Genomic DNA, 22,176 nt, shown 5'->3' with positions numbered 1-22,176 from the left:
AATGTTAAAGATACGCTTAAATCTTGCACTTTTCACGTAAAAAATTATAAATATCTTAATATTCTAGGACTCAAAAATAAATATCTTAAGAAAGAAAGAAAAAATATCAAAATACACTACAAGAGTAGCAGAAAGAAGAAAAAAAAATTACTGAGTATTCCGAAAATAATCTAAAATGTAACATTCTGATCGCTTCATATATTTAAGTGAAGTTTTAAAAAATAATAATATAAAAACGATCAATATTTTTTTAAACTGTGCATTTAAAAAGTAATAGATTATAACTCTCAGATTGTTCCTGCACTATTATATTCAAATTTTGGTTATTATTGTCAGAAAACTTGTATACCTAGCAATTGAAAAAAGTATTTACACATTGTTAGAAATGTCTGATTGTCCGGCACATTAAAGTTGGTTTCACAGCAACATTGCTTCCCCTCAATACACCACTAGAAAATTATAGTGTATAGAGGGGAAAAAATGTTTTGAAATTTGCCTTCCGCGTGATCGCTTTTTGAGAGTCGATGGCTGGGATAAATACCGGAAATCTTTAAATGGTTGCATTTGTGGGGTTAGCTGTTATCGACAATGTTAACCTTCATCTATGAAAAGGTACCCCAACATAGAATCGAGTTAACATGTCTTATATACTAGTGAATTGGAATTGTATTTTCGTAGTGGTAGATACGCTACAGTACTCCCCCACTAGAATTATATCTGTGATAGAATTCCGTGAATGGATATCACTAGTTGAATCATTGCTGTTTTTGTGCGAAACCGGGAGAGTTGTAATAAGATCACCGTACTTTTGAGTGCGGATCGTGAGAGCTGTGTTAAGTTCACGGTCATGGTCGCTCCTGTGTTGCCTTTAACAGTCGAGTGTACACGTTGTACGTTGTGTATGATTGAAACTGAGCAGCAACAGCGCTAGGAGGGGGATCATGACGCAGTCACAAGTAGCAAGTTAACTGTTCAATGTGGACCATCCAACGAATTAGGCTTCTCCAGATCTAAGTGGGCGTTACTGTTAAGATAGGCGTGTTCTTGTCAGAGTGGGAGTTTCCGTCAAGATAGACATGTTCATATCACGTCCGGGTCACCAATGTGGGGAGGAAAGTTGTTATCGACAATGTTAACCTTCTTCTATGAAAAGGTACCTCAACATAGAATCGAGTTAACATGTCTTATATACTAGTGAACTGAAATTGTATTTTTGTAGTGGTAGATACGCTACACATTGATAAGAGAAGATAAAGAACTAATGTAAAATGTTTTGTATGTTAGTCTCTGTTAAACAAATTTTTTATAAGTATCAACTGCGATTGATTCGGACAGTTAACAGCGGAATTAATGACTGATAATAGAAAACGTCAAAATAACGTTGTGCTGGTATTCTGAGCCCCAAGTCGACAGTCGATTTCAGCTTTTGGAAGCCACACCAGGGGGCGCGTTGCCTGATATTCTACTTTTCCCGCCCATTGCTCGATTTTCGGTATTCCAAGCAAGTTTTAGTGGAGCTTGAGCGTTCTTTTCGATCGACGCGAAAACCACTGGTATTTTCAGTAGAGTAATGGCGAGCACGTGAAATGCATTGGTTAGTAATTATTTTACACGGCTAAGTCCTCGAAGGAGACCGATATATAGAAACAGAAAAGATGCTTTTAGTCTTCATGATGATGTATTTTTTGATTTTTTTCGATTAACAAAAAATCTTGTTCAGTATTTATGCGATTAACGAAAAATCTTGTTCAGTATTTATGCGTGGAACTGAGAGAGGACGTGATTTCAGTAGAAACACAAGTTAAACTTAATTTATTTTTAATATCATGAGCATATTTATCTTTCTTTTTTTTTTTAAAAAAAAAAAGCTAATTTTATTTAATTTTTCCTTGCTATATGCGAATAAATAGGTATTTTTGGGGTTGCAATAGTATATTTGATGAACTTATAGGTAAAATCGTAAATGTTAATTTTTTTCTGACTAAAAATTTTGTAGAACTTTTTATTTTCTTATTATTTTATTAGATTATCTAAAGTTAAATTGTAAATAATAAATATTGATGATTAATTACCAGAAATTGTCTCAATTTTCTTAGCAAATCTTTCTCTCCATTAAAAAACAAGTGTGTCATTTTTTAATTACTTTTTATAATCTTAAAAAGATACAGCAGATAGGAATTTAATGTGTTAAATTACGCTTTTTATTTCACATTTTTTTAAAAAAAAAACAAATAAGACCTTACAATTTTCAATAGTTTTATATGTAATAAAAAGTTTGCTGTAATTTCTTTCATTTCTGAAACGAGGTAGAGAAATTTAACTTAGAAGTATTTTCTCTTGTAATCAATATGGAAAAGATATGATTACAAAGTGCTTTTGAACTTAAATTTCAAAAAAAAAAAAAAAAAATAATAATAATAAAAAATTAAGTTTTCACTACCTCACATGCTTATGTGAGACTTTTCTCTTGATTCTTTTCAAGAAATGTACATTTTTTTAAATTTCAAATAGTTAAATTTGCATTTCTTGTAGGCATTGTTTGCATTATTTCCAGTAAAAAAGATTAATTTTAAAACTAAATTACTTTTAAGTACTATTCAACTTGTAATGTGGAATATTTAAATAGAGCTGTTTCATAACTGTTTATTACATTCATAGGTTTTATGTGCATTAGATTTTCTGAAACTATCCAAAAAAAAGAAGGGGGGGGGGCACTTACGTACAATCAACAAAATGAAAAAGTTTTAAACATTTTTGTCAAATTTTAGGTTCAAATCAAATGTACAGTGGTTCTAATATTACCATAAAAACTGAAAATGGGATATGAACAAATACTTAAGTGAATATTAAAGTATTTTATAACTATGAAACTGTACTATAATTCACTATACTTAAAATCTTTGAAAAATCTTTTCTACCATAAAACTAATATTGCTGAACATGGTAATTGCAAAATGTAGTACATAAATTACTTGATAAATTAATAACTAAATAATTCGAATCTCTCAAAGTGAATTTTTTCTTATAGCCAAAATTTTATGAGAGTTTTATTAAAAGAGAGTTCAAAAAATTTTCCACGTAACAAGGAGGTCCATATAATGAACTGTGATGCTTATATTTTCATCATTTGATTGATATTGATCAAATTTAACCGTATTCGAATAATGAAGCATAAAACAAAAGCTTACTTGAAAATAAAATTTAAATTGCAAATTATACTTTCTTTCATTATCAACACAAATAAAGTGATATAAATACTACCTTCTTAAATTAAAAAAAAAAAATCCTTCACCTACCTCTATTAAATCATAATTAAGAAAATTCGTAATTTTCAAAAGGCAAAGTGAAAACCATCTGTTTAGCAATATAAAGTGATATGTAGCAAGAATGCTGTTTAGATTTAAAAATTTTAATATTTATTTTTTTTTTTCTGGATCTTTTCTACTATCCACATAATATTAAATGCAATTAAAAGCTTATTTCTTAAAAAAAAAAAAAAAAAAAAAGCATACATGTGATATGCCAATTCGATGTACTCTTGTAATACAATTCTGAAAAATAAAATTTGGTTTCTTAATCGCTATTAGAATAAACAAACCGAAGATCTGATTGCAACTCAATAGCATATACTTATAACATATACGTCATAATATATGTAATTTTATAGGTTAATATACGTCATATGTTACACGTCATAACATATACGTCAATAATAATACATATTAGATTTTTAATTTTCAGACTTGTAAATGAAATTTATCTAATAGGTCAATGTTTATTATTATCAAAAATAACAGCAAAAAAAAAACTTATCATTTCGGAGATGGATAAAAAATTTATTTAATAAATGTAAATATTAAATATTAGTGCAATAAAATAAAAGTAAAGTTTTACAGTATTTAATCTCAAATAAACCTCAAAAGGCAATATTTTATCTCAAATAGATGCTGAAACAAAATGCCTTTTTCAACAGCTTGTCGCGCGTGAATTGCATCAGAATGCTTCGAGCATTTTTATTGGCTGATAGCACGGAAGAAGCTTCACCCCTACTCTTCTCATGAAGTAGACCAGTCCACGAGTCTACTCCACTGATATCAGTGTTCAGAATACCGAAATTCAAAACAGTGGACGGTATGACGTCAGGGGAAGGCGTCACTCGGGGAAGGTCTACTTCGACTCGTGGTTTGTTTAGAATACCAGCCTCGAACATTCGAAGCTTTCAAATATTTTTCGTGTCATGCCCTTATATATTTATGGATATTTCTGTCCGAATTCGTTAAAAATGTTATGTTAATTAACAAAACATACATTCTTGTATAATATAAGATTGAGAGGGAAAACAACTATAAAAATTTCAAATTATATATTTACCGTGTGTTACCATTGTGCAGTGTATGTCTACCACTACAAAATACAATTCCAATTCCCTAGTATAAATTGATCAATTCTATTGCTATTAACGTTTTACAAAAGCCACACAGCCAACTATACTGGGTGCGAGACCCGTCCCAGCAGAAGGAGCCCTCGGACAACATCATATTCGACGCCTAAACTTGCTCATCGATTAGTGTCATTAATCAAAGAATTACAGGAATTGCTCAAAAATGAAGAAGTGCTCCGTCTTCTGCGGGGGATCATCGGGGAAACATCTCAATCCCAGTGAGTTCTACTTTTATTTTCAAGACTCTCAAGTTAAATTCACTGAACTTTTCACATCAGACTTTTACTTAAGTTAAATTAAATTACATTAAGAATTATTTTCTGATAATATAACCAATTTATGCATACATATATATCAACTTTGCATGTTAAATTCTTTTGAAAATTCTATTGTATTTAATGAGCAATACTTCTCTGATAAAATATATTCACTGCATTTTCTCCAAATATGTTATTTCATCATGTATCAAGGTATGATTTATCTATATTCATCAATTGTGCCTTTCATTTTTCAAAAATCAATTACTGTACATATCAAATCATGTTTTATCTTTATTTTTAATTTAAGTCTACAATCAATATTTCTAGTGTTAAGTCAATTTGTCATATTAAATTTCATTGTTTTATTATTTCACAAGCAAACGGCTTAATTTTTTTTATGGTTACCACAATGTATTCGAATGAACTTCAATGTATGTCACAATTAAATATGTGCTAGTTAAAATATAGAAATTTAATTAGTGAAATATGTATCAATTTATGTTATTATTTATTTATGTCAACTTATGTATATATATGTCAAATTATGTTTATATTTATATATATCAACTTAGATTCGATGAATCAGATATTCAAATGTTATATTTACTCAAGCAAAGTGCTTGTTTTTCTATTAGCTACCACATCGACTGCTAAATTCAAAATGTTATTACTATAAATTTTCTGTAAATTTCTAGATGTATGGGATAGGGGCCGCTAAGTGGCCCAGGTGCCCAATTTTTGTAAATAAAGTAAAGTAAGTATTGCTATTAACGATGAGCAACCCGGCACGAGCGGTCGAACACCGGGAAGACCGGGTCATCGTAATAACAGAGGATCTCTCTAAATAATACAAACATCAAGTTATACAAATTATGATATTATGTAAATAATGTAAATATATGATATGTTTTCTATTTTCATTACTACTAATTTCTGTAAATAATCTTGTGTATATTTTTTACTATCCATTGCTATTACATGCTATTGACTCAAGGGACCTTCCCAGTTAATCAGTGAATTTTACTACAGATAACTAACCTTATGTTAATAAATCTCCAATACCTCCCCCCTCAACCTAAAGCCACTAGTCTCAGTTGCCCTAGGGCCAGAAATCAGACGAATAAGTGAAGTGCCCTCATTCGCAGGCAGGTACTTCGGCCAAATTCATATCCAAGTCCTTTGCCATTGATTGCTTGAAGCCGGTCTACATCACTACCGACAATATTGGCATTTCACCAAACGAGCCAACTGTGAATAAAGAGACTGTTCCAGCACCACCAATCAGTACAGCCAAAACAACGAGTACAGGTAAGTCTTAACGACTCAAGGTGATTAAACAGACTGCCCCAGCACCACCAACCGATAACATTTATATAAGAAGGGGAGGGCAATCAATATCGAAAACAAATATTTATTTAAACAAAACAACGAGTTCCATATTATTAGGGTGGAACCCTTCAGATTATAAAGTTATATTAGAAGACAATTAATTCAAGCCAATGCTTACTGCTTGGTGGTTCAATGTAGACTGATTATCAGCCCTCTGGTGGGGAGATTTCGAATTAATTAAATTTACATCTACATTTCTCAACACTCCCCACCTGATAATTTTAAAGTAAAAATTATCACAAAACAATATACAATAGCAAAACGATAATTCTACATTATATCAAACATTATACGTTTTAAACTTAAAATATAAAAATAAGCACTAATCAATTATAAGACAGTAAAATATAATTTGAAGCATCAAATTTAAAGGAATAGTAAATTATTAAAATATCATTAGAATGTTAATCATCAGTTTTTAGTTCAGCTCTAAGGGATAGAGCAGTTGTACTGGTCTCCTGTACTCCCCAGTTTTAGTTTTTATAAGACAGGATCTAACTAGTCCATCACGACCCTTATAAATTTCAAGGACACGGCCTAAATTCCATAAGAATTTGGATTTACCTTTGCCTTGAGAGAGCACCACATCACCTATTTTTATGTTTTTCTCACAGTTTGGTTTGTTGGAAAAGTGATGTTGCCTCAAAGTCAACAAGTATTCATTTTCCCAACGTAACCATACTTGTTTCAGAAGATGAGTTTGATAAAGCCTTCTTTTTATTAGACTTTCTCGCGTTGGGGTCACATTAATAAGTTCCGCAAAATTACACGGATATTCGCTCACCAGTCCAGAAAACAAAAAATGAGCAGGTGTCAGAGGCTGTAGTTCCGATTTATCATCACTTACATATGTGAGTGGTCGACGATTAAGGACGTTTTCAATTTCAACTAGGATAGTCATGACTTCTTCGAAGGAAAGTTGAGCCTTTCCAAGTATCTTTTTGAGAGGTTCTTTAATACTTCTCATCAACCGTTCATAAAATCCTCCCCACCATGGGGCAAGCTCAACAATAAACTTCCATGCAATACCTTCAGAGGAAATGAAATTTTGAAATTCTTCTCCTCTAATAATAGAAAAGAAGTACCTTATATCTCTTGAAGCAGCTTTAAAAGTTGCTGCGTTATCAGAATAAATAGTTTTACAGTTATTTCTTCTTGACATGAAACGGCGTAAAGCTAAGATAAATTTATTCGTAGACAAATCGGAAATCAGTTCTAAATGTACAGCCCGTGTGACTGCACAAGTAAACACAGTAATATAAGATTTCAAAACTTCATCTTTATGTTTTACGTAAATAGGCCCAGTAAAATCAATTCCAACCACTGAGAAAGGTGGAGACTCTGAAATTCTATCTTTAGGCAGCTCTCCAGTACGCTGATTGGCTGGTTTCGCAAAGTGTTTTCTGCAAATCAGGCATCTTCCAATTATTCTTTTCCCAAGTTGTCTGGCTTGTGGAATCCAATAACTTTTTCTAATCTGCGAAAGAGTGACATTAACTCCACTATGAAGCAACTTTTTATGTTTTTCAGTGATCAAAAGTTCGGAAAATTTCGAGTTCTTGGGTATCAGTATAAGATTAACTGCTTCAGGATCCACTTCAGATTGAAACAGTCTACTGCAAATTCTTAACATCTGTTTTTCATCTAGGTATGGACGAAGACAAAATATGCTGGAGTTATTTTTTATACCTTCCTTCTTCATCAAAGTTTTAATTTCTTCTTGATAAATGTTATTTTGCGCTTCCTTTATTAAAATAACTTCGGCTTCTTTTAATTCTTCAGTAGTTAATGGACCTTTCAATTTGTCATAACTTCTACAGTTTTGAATAAACCGTTTTGACCAAGCCACAATTCTTTTCACCTTTAATAAACAACTGTAATTTTCTAAAATCAGTAAAGTCTCTTTAGAATCTGCGAGGCAACTGTGTTGAGAAATAACGCTGTTTCTAAGTTCTAAATCAACTGAATGCTGCTGATAATTAATTTCAGTATTTTCTTGAGGCCACTTACTTTCATCCTCTATGAGCCAAGATGGCCCGAATTTCCATAAGTTATCATCAACAAGGCTTTTTAGTGATTCTCCTCGAGTTAATTTATCAGCAGGATTTGAACTTCCTGGACAGTGTTGCCAAAGTTTAGGATCTGTCAGAGTTTGAATTTCAGACACTCTGTTTTGCACGAAGGGTTTCAAAGAGTTGTTACTCTTTATCCAAAAATATGTAATTTGTGAATCTGTCCACAAATAAAATTGTTGGCAAATGTCACTAAACAATTTGTGTAAATAATCATAGATTCTAGCACCAATAACCGCTGACATAAACTCTAAGCGGGGCAATGTTAAAGTCTTGATTGGTGCTACCCTACTTTTGGACATAATGAATGAGGTCTTAACTTCGTTCGAAATATTTGCATATCTGAAATATGCTACAGCACCATAGGCCTTTGTGCTTGCATCAGTAAAAATATGAACAGCAATTTCTTTCTTATTAGCACAGTTATCGAAATATTTCCGTTCCATAAAAAAGTTCTTTAAACAAGGAACTTCAGAAATCCAATTGTTAAAGTCTGTTTCAATATCTAGAGGCAGAGGGTCATCCCAATCGAGTCCAGCCTTCCAAATGTTTTGAAGCAAAATTTTCATCTTAATAACAAAGGGAGAAATTAAACCGATAGGATCATAAATTTGAGCAGCAAATTTTAAAACAGTACGCTTGGTGCACTGAATTGACTTGGATGATGACTGCTCTAAATTTTTATATTCAATCAACAGTACATCACTTTCTGTATCCCATCGAAGACCTAACACCTTTGCATGTGCAATTGATTCATTAATGGCAGTACCATTTTGAATCCATAATTTCTTCAGTTCGTTTGAATTAGAATTAAATTTCCGTAAATTCATACTCGCGGATTGCAAAATATTTACAGAATCAGATGACAGTCGATGTGCATCATAAACTGCATCAGCTGCCCAGTACAGATCGTCCACGTATAACGAAGAATTTAACATTTTAACGCAATCGGGTTTGTCATTAGCATACTTTTTAATGTGGTACTTTATTATTGCCTTCAAAATGAAAGGGGAAGTGGTAACTCCGAACGGTAACCTTTTCATATTCATAATTTTAAAACCTTCGCAATTATCATAATCAACCCAAAGAAATTTTTAAATATTTGCGCTGATTTTTATCTATCTCTATCATTAAAAACGCCTTTTCAATATCACCAGAAAATGCAATTTCATGCTTTCGAAAATTTAGTATGACATCCAAAATATTCGGGTTCAAATTTGAACCTGACAATAACATATCATTAAGAGATTTTAAACCAATATCCTTCGAACTAGCATCGAAAACGATACGAACACGAGATGTTTCTTTATCGGGTCTTAAAACAGCTGTATGCGGCATGAAATAACCAGAATTAGCGGATTTATCTTTACATTCCTCAATGCTTCCATCTCTTATCTGATCGTCAATAATATTTGCATACATGTCAGAAATATTTTTATTTTTACATAATTTTATCATTAAATTATCAAACCGTCTTTTGGCAATAGAGAAATTACTATCAAGATCATCGGGATTTGAATTCCAAAGTAATCCGGTTTTATAACGATTGTTTTCATATTTTAAATTGCTTTCAAATTTATCAATTGTTTCTTTATCTTTTAGAGATAAAATTTCACACTCCTTGGTGATACCTAAGGAATCGAGTGACCAGAATTTTCTTAAATCAAACATATCACCTGATTCAATTACACTTTTCATAACCGCTATGTTTTGTGACAATGTATGCTCCCGTTTACAACTACTTCCACTAATCACCCACCCAAGAACAGTTTTTATTGCACACAGGCGATTACTTATAGTTATCTTTTCATATAAAAGAAATTCCCAGAATAAATCTGAACCAATTAAAAGTTCTATACTCAGCAAATTATCATTATCTTCCAAATAAGAATCAGCCATATCAATTTTATTTTTATTCATAAATTCAATTACTTTGGGGTCGGGAGTTTCAACTTTAACTTCAGTAATGCATGGTATGACAAGAGTTCTGACTTTAGTTCTAAAATTCGTATTCTTTTTGAAAATTTCAAATTCAACAACAGGATAAGCCTTTTCCGTTGCTCTTTGCATTCCAAATGAATAAACTGACAAAACTTCGTAAGCAACCGGTTTTAAATTTAAATTATTTGCAACTCGTTCAGACAAAAACGAACGCTGGCTGCCGTTATCTAAAAGAATTCTTGTCAATTGAGACGAAGAATCTGATTTAACTTCAGCAGTACAAGTCTGCAAATAAATCCTTTTGGAACATTCAACTTTTTTATTATTACATTGGGAAACAGAACTAATAACTTCCTCATTGGAAATGCTTGATGGTGGAGTTTCATTAGAAACTGCAGCCAAATCAGAAGATTCATTTAACTTTTCCTCAGTGTTTTGAATTTTACTAACTTTAGCATTATTTATCCCCTTATTACCTCCTAAACAAATAGACCCATGATGACTTAATCCCTTACATTTATAACAAGGTAATTTATTTACACGACAATTCTTGCTTATATGAAACAATTTAAAACACTTAAAACAGCGATTAGAATTTTTCAATAATTTTACCTTGTTTTGGGGAGACATATTACATTTAAAAGCGTCATGGGGTTCAGAGCAAAAAATGCATATTGACTGCGTCATCTGTGCATTAAGCGCAGTAGCTGAGGGTGTGCCTTTATTAAAATTTCTGTTTATATACCTATTTTGCTCGTTACGCAAATTATAGCTACCTCGATGGTTATAGTTAGTCTTTTTATCATTTAAAAACGCAACCGATTCACGACATTCTATCTCATTCTTTAAAAACAGCAATAATTCATTAACATCGGTTTCATCTTTAGATTTCCGTTTTCGTTGAAAATCTAAAACAAAATCTTCAGGCAATAATTGTAAAATTATTGGTATCAAAAGTATACCATAAGATTCAGACTGAACTTTCATTGAATCTAAATTTCTAACTGCGATGTCTAAGTCATCGTACAATTTGCGTAATGCTGTAATATTAGAGGTATGTTTAACACTCGGAAAACTAAGTATTTTATTAATAAATGAATTCAAAATTAAATCTCTACGACCATATTTCTCATGTAATAATTTAATACAATTATCATAATTATCATTCGTTAAATCAAAACCTGATACAACATTACCTGCCTGGCCAGTAAGATAAGATTTCAAATAAATGAATTTTTCAATTTTAGAAAGTGATTCATTTTTATGGATAGTATTTTCAAAAGAATCCCAAAAAGAATTAAAATATTTCGGATCTCCCGAAAAAGGAACAATTTGAATTTTCAGTAATTTAATACTGGAATTGTTATTAACTACTCTTTTCTGCTCAATTATAACCGAATCATTTTTTACAGTTTCAACTGTTTGTTCATTAACCGAAACCTTTATTCCTTTACATTTTATCAATTGCTTTAATTTAGCTACATACGTCAAATATTTATCCTGATATTCTTCACTAGAAGCTAAATCTTCATCCAACAAATTAATATCTATTATAATTTCAATTTCCTTATTCAAAGCTATAAAATTTTGATTCCTTTCAATTAACACAGTAAGATTCTCATCTAATACATTTGTTTCAACATTTTGCTCAGTTAATAATTTATCTGTTTTATTTATTAACTTAGTAAAACAACTTCGTTCACTAGACCTTTTTCTTTTAATTCTCTCTAAATAATCTGTTTCAGCCATAATGAAAGTCTAACACAAAGTCACACCCTTAGCAATATAAAAAAAACAATAAATTTTCAATAATCAAAACCTCAAAACGAAAACGAATTCTGCAACAAAGAAAGATATAAAAACGCTTACTTTGCACATACAAAGAATTAGACTAGCTGTCTCCTTGAAGTGATCATCTATCTTTAACTGTCATTTTCGATTTTGCCCTTGAAATTAAAAATAACACTTTATTTTCTCTTGCTTTAAATTCCTCTAGTTCGTAAAATACTTCGTGGCCAATTGCACCATATACATGAAGGGGAGGGCAATCAATATCGAAAACAAATATTTATTTAAACAAAACAACGAGTTCCATATTATTAGGGTGGAACCCTTCAGATTATAAAGTTATATTAGAAGACAATTAATTCAAGCCAATGCTTACTGCTTGGTGGTTCAATGTAGACTGATTATCAGCCCTCTGGTGGGGAGATTTCGAATTAATTAAACTTACATCTACATTTCTCAACAACATTCACTCACCACATTGGTGACCTTAGGAAGTGTTGTGAACATGCCTACCTTGACCGAAACTCTCACTTTGAAATGAACACGCCTATCTAAACAGTAACGCCCTCTTCGATCCAAAAACGCCTACTTCGATGGATGGTTCACATTGAACAGTTGACTAGCTACTTGTGACTACGATATTTTCCTTCTTAAGCTGTTGCTTCTCAGTCTTAATCACACATAACGCACAGATGGCAACTGCTCCGGACACGCCAAAATAATAAAAAAAAAAACGGTAAATAACTACAAAGTTAATTTTGAAAATATTTGACTATTTTTGCTTGCTTTTTAGAAGGTATAGCATGACATAAGTATTATAAAAAGGTGAATTATATAAGCCTACGATTTACTTAGAAATAGTGGTGGATAAAAATCTACTAAATTGAATTTATTAATCCAAGAATCACAATTGATAAACTACCTCTTCAAAATATATATTTGCTGTCCGGAGCGCGAATTGCCAAACCATACCATAGATTATAAACTAGGCGATTGCAGGTGGAATTGGCGATGGATTACGCGTAAATGTGGTAGCAGAACGAAATTACATTAACCTAAACAGTGTAATTCGATACTCTTTTTCTCCTCCTCGACTAGCCATGATGAATAAAAACGATTCATTAATTCTTTTTAGTAGAGAATTAAAAAAGAAAATAACCTTTTTATTGTTAGGATCACTTTACAAATACACCATATTTATATTTTATTAAACGCAATAATTTATATTTTATAAAACGATCTAGTTTTTTGATATAACAGATTCAATTTTTTTACAAGAATTGTGTTTGCGAAGAAATAAAAATAATTTATTAATGAACCAATCACAAAAAATGACGTAACATTTTAATACCATGTTTTATTGGAGCGCTATTTTGAAGAATTAATTCTATTTAATTTTTATTGTAAGAAAACATAACCTGTTTTTTTTAGTGATATTCTCTATTAAATCATTATTCTCTATAAAAGAGTAATGTAAGCTTTTTTATAAAGATTTTTTTTTTAGAAAATAACAAAGACATATTATTTACTAGAAAAAAAATAGAGTATTCAAAAATGTTATCACGCTTTAAAGTAATAGTTTCTTGCAAACGAAATAATCGATAATTTTAAAATAAAGTTTGAAAGCATTTGTTTCATTACTAGAAGTATTTATTGTGAAAAAAAAATATATTAAATTACTTTTTTTGCATAATTTTATTAAATTACTTTTTTTGCAATGAGATGAGATCTTAAACTTCGTGAAAAATTGATTCAATTCATTAATATATATAAAAATCCGTAAATACTTCATTCATTATGGAGGTCATAGGTACCTTGATACACTTTCAATATAAGAATAATAAATGCAATTAATAGAAAAGGCACAATTTTAAAAATATATTGCGTACAGGTTATTCTGCAACGATCATACGTAACATAAATTTATAGATTCCTAAATACTGTTACATGAGTTTGGTAATTAAAAATATAATTAAAAAATAACATAATTAAAAAATAACATATTTAAAAAAATAACATAATTAAAAAATAACATATTTAAAAAAATAACATAATTAAAAAAATTGTCAACCTTCAGTTAAAAACTTCCTGTTGTCAAATATTAATAATAATTATAATTTTTAACAACTTTTTCAGGCACAAATTTTTAATTCTCGAACTTAATACTATCCTTCATATGAAAATATCAGAAAATTTATAAAAGAAAAATTATATTTTAAAATTGAGTAATTGGCAACAACAGAGGTCAGATGTATGTGTTGAGTTTAAGTAAATTGTATGTTATAAAACTCGCATTTAAGACTTAGATCAATTTATTATCAGGTCATAAGAGTGTTATTTAATAAATAAATATAGTGATTGTAAGTCCTGGGTGTTTAATGTTAAGTTATACATTTCTTTTGATATGATTTTTGAAATATGCAAAGCAGGGCGGCATTCATTTCAGCTTAAAAATCATCAACTTAACTTTCAATAACAATAGATAAATAAAAAACAAAAGTTGGATAAAAACTTTAAATGAAATACTTTTAGAAAAATTCTTTCTAAATAATATTTAAATAAAACACAATCACTTCGCCTGAGTGATTTTGTAAGGAATTCTAAACTTTTTAATTTTGCAAAGTTAGGTGAAAAGTAAATATCTTACAAAAATGGTAGGGAATTAAGGAAATTCTAAATCTAAAGTTTGAGTTCTAGAACGTAAACATCTGATCATTAGATCAAAAGCTTGTTTTAGATTTTTTGTTTACTGCTCACTGTACACTGAAACGTGATTTTTGTTTCTTTTGAAATTTTGATTTTAATGCCCTTACTTCAACCTCCTTCGAGTTATGCTTGCTTTATAAATTTAATCTCAACTTTATTTTTCTCTTCATTTTTAAACTGTAAAAGACTTTTTCTCCATTTGTAACTTATGAAAAAAGTTATTAATCTGATTGCGTAAACAGTTAATTCATTAAAATTGGACATTCTCAATTAATTCCTTTTAATAGTCATTTATATTATTAATATTAATTATTTACACAAAATTATAATAAAGGAAAGTTTGATTAGAAATTTAAAAGTTTTTGCTGCAATAATTAGGGAAAATTCTATTGACAAAATTCAAGTAATTTTTTTTCCGGAGCAAAATGCATTTTTATTTAAAAGGGAACAATACTGACTTAATATTTATACGATAAAAGACTCTTGTCGCTAACACCGATGACAGGAAAAAATTTCGTTTTTTTTCTTCTTTTCCACAAAAAGTTTAAAACTTAAATTGTTGTTCTTTCATTATAAAGCAATCGTATAATATTCTCGTATCATGTAAAACTTTATAACGAAGTTACTTATCTACCGTTTTGCAGTTATAAAATGAAATAATTATTAAACTATACTTGCATTTTAAAATGTAATTCTCAATTGTTCCATGAATTTTACGATTATTATTATAAAACTATGTATAATGAACATTTCAATTAAAATAATTAGTACAAAATTGCTGCTGAAAATTCTCTTAAACATTTATAAATATTATACATTTATAAATTTCAGCTTTTCGCATAATTGCTAAATAATCTCTACGTCGAAAAATATTTAAAGAATTCCATAATAACTGAAAATTAAATAAAATTTAAAAAAAATTGTAAATGGTTATCGAGCAGAACCATTAAGTTTAATTAATGAATATAGAATTGTCAACAAAGTCTCCGCTAAACAATAAAAAATTTTTTAAAATCTTTTTAGTAAACAAGCTTTATTGTAATAATCATTTCATTATTAAGGATTAAAGGTTATTGGGAAATTATTAATTTTAATTAGTGGATCAGTAGGTAAGGAAGTTCACTTCTCGAAATACATTTAATGAAAGTTATGAAAATATAGAAGTGGTTATGGAGGTAATAATATATAATTTTTTTATCTTAGTTTTATTACGACCTTCTAAAAAACGCTAACAAACACAATTATGTTAACAGATACAAACGATTATGTCGGCGCTATAACAAAAAAATACGCTTTATATTTCATTTAATGCAGAAGAATCTAATGAAGATCCGCTTATTTGAAACTCTTAAATGTCGCATCCATGTATAACTTGGTGAATGATAGATACGTGATATCGAAAACAAAACAAAAACGTAAGCACACAGCTGTTTGGCGATTTGCGAGAACGCTCCTTTAACGCCAATAGAAATTTTCGCCAACCCTTTTATAATCTATGGTATGGTTTGGCAATTCGCGTCCGGAGCAAGTTGACATCTCTGCATAACGTACAACGTATACACTCAACTGCTAAAGGCAACACAAGAGCGACCACGACCGTGAACTTAATACAGCTCTCTTGATCAGCACTAAAAAAAGTACGGTGATCTTAATACAGCTCTCCCGGTTTCTTACAAAACAGCAATTATCACGGATGAAATTCTGGTGGGAGAGTATTGTAGTGTTTCTACCACTACAAAAATACAATTCCAATTCCCTGGTATATAAGACATATTAACTCGATTCTATGTTGGTGTACCTTTTCATAGATGAATTTTGATATTGTCGATAATTACTCAATATCCCAACAGCGTAAATAACCGAAATCAAGAGAATGTCGACTTTCACCGGTGAATGTCAGCAATCATATATAGTAGCTTTGGTGAATGTCCGAAATATTTGTTATATCCGATTTGATATTAATTTATTCGTTGATATTATTATATTTATTCGATATTTTAATATCTGCTGAGGATAGATAAGGGGAAACATCAGTGTTCGGATAACCGGTTAAATGTATACTATATATACCGCTCATTATAACTTAACTAGACCCAGTATATATTTCGGACATTTACCAAAGCGACTATGCGATTTGCAACATTCACCGATGTGAATCTACAACATTCATTTAATATATAACATTTTTTCATATTTAAAAATTTTAAAATAGTTTATTTATTTATTTTTAAATATTCATTTAGTAACCCTAATTAATACCTTATAGAGAGAAGCGCAGTTTACAAACATTATGCAGTTTACAATTACTTGGCATTCAACTGTCAGGATAATGGCATTTTATAATTTTATAGCTATTTACATCAATGTCCTTCCACTTTAAAGCATGACACTTTTACTTTATGTCATTAACAATAAGGCTCATTAAAAGATCTCAGACTGAATAATTTAGTTATTAATGATTTATAGAAGGCAAGTAAATTAAAAAATAAATATCTATTTGCTTTTTAAAATCTCTTTAAATGGATTTTTCTTTGAAATTATCTTTTGTTTCCACAGGAGGTTTATTTTAACAAATGGTTTACCAATCATACATTTAAAAATTTAACTACAACGCCATTTATTTAGGTTATATAGAAATGAAAAATAGTGGCCATGAGGATGACATATTTTCAAATGACATTTATGGACATTTCATATAGACATAAAAGCTTATAATTACAAAATATTTTGAAAATTATTTCTTGTGCACATATATATATATATATATATATATATATATATATATAGTGAAACCTGTGTATAACGATACTGTCTATAACGATAAACCTGTCTATAGCGATATTTCCTGTTTTAAACTTTTTTTGTGAATTGGTTGTCCGCGATAAATAATGCAATTGTAGATTAATTTAACGATGCAATGAAATCAAAGAAACTAGTGGAATCAAAAAGCAATTGTATCTCTACATAACTTTAAGTCCTAAAAATTTGTGACAATTTCAGTTAACAAATTAAATTAAAAGTTCGTTTGAAGAGTTTTATTTGAAAAAAAAATTAATTTACTCATTAACGCCGATATATATATTTTTTTAATTGTCCGCCAATTAATGGCGGACACTTGGGGTTTGTCCCATTGGCCACAGAAATGCCAGAACTGCTACTCTCCTCTCTTTACCCAGTGGGCACCTGTGGCGAAGCCACGGCGGTGGAGCAGCGTCGCCCACGTCACACAACCACAAGCCCGTTTATAGGGCTGGTCATATTCACACAAAGAGGAAAGGACACAGAACACAGAGAAACATCCATGCCCTGAGCAGGATTCGAACCCGCGGTCAATGGCTTCGCAGTCAGACACGCTAACCACTCAGCCACCTGGTCGGCTAACGCCGATATTTAAATGTTGCAATGATGTAAAAATTGCTCCAATGGCAAAAGTACTTAGGTGGAATCAAAGAAACTAGTGGAATCAAATTAAACCAATTTTATTTTTATATAACTTAGTCCTGAAATTTGTGACAATTTCAGTTAACAAATTAAATTAAAAGTTCGTTTGAAGAGTTTTATTTGAAAAGAATTTAATTTACTCATTAATGAAGATATTTTAATGTTGCAATGATGTAAAAATTGCTCCCATGGAAAAAAGTAGTTAGGTGGAATCAAAGAAACTAGTGGAATCAAATAAAAGCAATTGTATTTTCATATAACTTAGTCCTGAAATTTGTGACAATTTCAGTTAACAAATTAAATTAAAAGTTCGTTTGAAGAGTTTTATTTGAAAAAAATTTAATTTACTCATTAATGAAGATATTTTAATGTTGCAATGATATAAAAATTGCTCCAAGGAAAAAGTAGTTATGTTAAGCCTACGTATTTCCGTTTTAAACCATTTTAGCTTTAAAAGTGTATACTTAGGTTATTCTAGATTTTTTAAAATGGAAATGTAATTGTTTCTTTGTAGGCAACGAAACACTATTAGCTTTTCTAAAACTAAATTTTCCAATGGTAATTTTTTTTTTGTCAGAAAAGGTAAACAATATGTTTTAATAATTCTTATTTTTTAAGGAACATAAATTTAATATAATGATATTTCTTTCATACCTTGATATTTCTTGTTTAAAGTTTTCTTCTAAATAATATTTAAATACGACATTTTTTATAATATAAAGGGTGTTCTGCAATCATTATTTTTAATATGTATTGTAGAATCCTTTTCGAAAATCAAATTAAAAAAAGCCAATGCGGGTAGCAAAGTAATAATTAAATGCTACTAAATAATGTTATCGAAACATGAAGAATTATTTTCTTGGATAGAATAACTAAAAGTATCAAAATTTAATTGGTGACCAGAAGAAAATGGTAGGAGGTGAAAAGTGACTGTAAGAAACACTTTTTACTTCTCATTCGGCGACCAAACTGTTTTCGATACAGTTTTTTCTGCCTTCCATAGTTCGTTAAATTTTAGCCTTATTCCTGCTTTCTTTCACCGCAAAAACATTAATTTCACACCACTAATGGGCAAGTCTTTTTGACAAGGATTTTAAAAATATACATCAAGGGTTGTGATCATAAAACGCTTTGTATTTTTAAATGCGATTTATAAATGCATTATATTTTATTAATAATGTTTGAAAGTAAAGTAATCTATTTTCTATTTTATGAAATTGCCTCTAATTTGTTCCAATTTGATTAAGCAATTGGCACACATGCTGAATCCAGCTACCTAGCTTACCAAATAAGGTTAAGATTTTATGTGCTTTTTATGTTTTTTCGTATTTTCGTCCAAAAATTTTTAAAAATAAAAATGCCCTTTTATAGATAAAAAAAAATACTGCTTTAACCCTTCTGTAGTAAATTAAGATAATAAAAATATACGTTGTTGTAATACAATGTAAAACACTAATGGAAATTCTGAGTCTTATGGAAAAGAGTGTCCCACGAAACTTTGTTTACTAAAATGAAAATCAAGATACGGCTGTGCCACTTGATTTTTTTTAAAGGCAGGGAAGATTTTTGAATCGATCTCTTTTTATCCTTCCATTTTTTTTCTTTAATATTATTTTGTAGTTTCAGGGCTCAGGGATCGTCATATGGCCCCTTGTAAAATATCACTCCAAATAAACTATTAACCTCAAAAAATTAAGCTATAAAAAACTACATTTTGTAGCATTTTTATTCTAATTGTTCTTTATTGTGATGAGAAAGAAAGAACTATCAGAATTTTAAAATCAACGCCGAGAAAGATTTTTACTTTTTAAAACAACAAGCAAACATACAGTTTGAACATAAATCACGCTTCAAGGGTTTATTTATTTCTTTTTTACTTGGAGACTTATAAATTTGATTACACAAAGGATGGAAGATGAAATTTTAAGTTACTGACGTCAACCATTTTAAGTACCGGCTTTTCTCCTCTCTTCAGTTTTATTCACATTTTGGCTATGGGCCAGTAACGAATCGTTAGTTTTCGTTAAAATAACGTCATTGAGGGAGTAAGAAATCAATATCAATTTTTGTAAGGAAAGAATATCTTGTGTTTTAGATATTTCAGAAATTATAAATACATAACTATTAATTTATAGTATTAAAACTATAAATAGTCTTCAGAAGGAAAAAATACTCATTAAAATTAAATGTATTCTTTAAGACAGAAGACGATAATGTTGATTTTCTTTTTTACCCTCTCCAAAGCATCATAAATAAACCTGGTCTTTCTTGGATCAACCAGCTACAATTTTAAGTTTTAGAGTCATATATATATATATATATATGTATATATATATATATATATACACTGGTTATCATAAATTAAGGAAAATTCACAAAAATCGCGATAACTCAAGAAATTACACATGGAATTTTATGAAACTTACCCACAATATACAACACATAGTAAGATATTAAACAACATAAAAAGAAATTATCAGACATTAATAGTAGTATAGAAATTAGCACATGTATAAAATAAACAAATTGGAAGTATCGGTTTGCAATAGAAAAAGTACCTTTAATATGGAATATGATTGCCTCTAGAAGCAATACAGCACAAACAGCGATGTGTGATGCTTTCAATTATGCGGTCTATCAGTTCAATAGGAAGTGAGAGCCATTGCTCTTGTAAAGCAGTTGCAAGCGTGGCAAGGGTCTGAGGGGGCGGATTGATGGCAGATACACGCCTCCCTAGAGCATCCCAAACGTGCTCGATAGGATTCAAGTCCGGGGATCGAGCTGGCCACTCCATGCGAGTAATTGTTTCCTGTTGAAGATAATCATCAACAATGCGAGCTCTGTGTGGTCTTGCATTATCGTCCTGTAACAGGAAGCAATCACCAATTGCCCCGGCATATGGGCGCACATAAGCATCAAGGATGTTGTCTCGATAAACCTGAGCATTCACGGTTCCCCTTGGAAAGACATGGAGGTATGTGCGCCCTCCTAAGGATATGCCTCCCCAAACACAGACACTGCCTCTTCCGTATGCATCTCTTTCACGGATGTTTGATGGATGATAACGGGTCCCAGGTTCTCTCCATATCAAATAACGTCTACTGTCACTTTCTAGACTAAACCTGGACTCATCCGTAAAGAGAACAGGCCTCCATTGATCTGACGTCCAGTGGACATGTTGTCGGGCCCACTGCAAACGGTCTCTCCTATGGCGTGATGTGAGCGGCACGCAAATGGCTGGTCGTCTCGCATACAGACCACCTTCGTGGAGCCTTCTGCGCACAGTTGACGTTGACACCAACCTTCCGGTGGCTGCAGCAAGAGAGGATCTAAGATGTGTCGGAGTAGCGGTTCTATTCCTGCGTGCACTTAATGTCAAATATCGGTCATCGGCACTGGTCGTAACAGTTGGCCGTCCTTGACTGAACCTCCTAGATGCCGAATCTGTGGTTTGAAATTGCCTCCAAAGTCTATGAACCACAGATGGACTCACATTTAGCCATCTGGCCACTTCTGATTGACTCTGCCCTGCCTCTAGTCTCCCGATGGCTCTCCATCGTAGTTCTTCAGGCAAATGATGCCTAGAGGTCATTATTACGAATTGGCTATCTCAGATTTTCAATGTCGCAATCACAGTAAAATTTGTGTGCTTTCTCTCAAACTTGGACTTTTATGCTCCAGGCAGATGACGTAAGCCGAGTGCAGCGCCACTAATTTGCATATTGCAATTTTACTCAGCTACTCTTAGTGGACAACATATGCAAATTTTGCACGGTTTGGCTTACTTTTGAAAGAGTTATCGCTATTTTTGTGATTTTTCCTTAATTTATGATAACCAGTGTATATATATATATATATATATATATATATATATATATATATATATATATATATATATATATATATATATATATATATATATATATATATATATATATTTATAGCTCCTTTGCCAAATTATTAGACGCAGTGTAGTTTTTTAATGATTAAATGATTTGCACGAGTTTATATGCAATACTTTTATATTTAAACATACATGCAATGGGTTTTTATTCAGGAGATATTTTATATACTTACATATTTCCTATTTGTATTTATTTTTAACTTATTGCATTACAATGTTAACCAATTGATACAG

General features: G+C 30.7%; 1 protein-coding gene across 13 annotated transcripts in view; it reads right to left on the bottom strand.

The window, feature by feature from the left end:
- The window catches only part of LOC107456224 (cAMP-dependent protein kinase catalytic subunit 1), a 452,991-nt gene that overhangs the window by 94,323 nt on the left and 336,492 nt on the right, over positions 1 to 22,176 (bottom strand). The window lies entirely within an intron of this gene.

This window comes from Parasteatoda tepidariorum, chromosome 11 (genome assembly GCF_982258835.1).
Source record: "Parasteatoda tepidariorum strain Cologne lab strain chromosome 11, Ptep-v5.0, whole genome shotgun sequence".
In the NCBI taxonomy this organism is placed as follows: Eukaryota; Metazoa; Arthropoda; class Arachnida; order Araneae; family Theridiidae; genus Parasteatoda; species Parasteatoda tepidariorum.
This window is presented reverse-complemented; position numbering and strand designations above follow the sequence as displayed.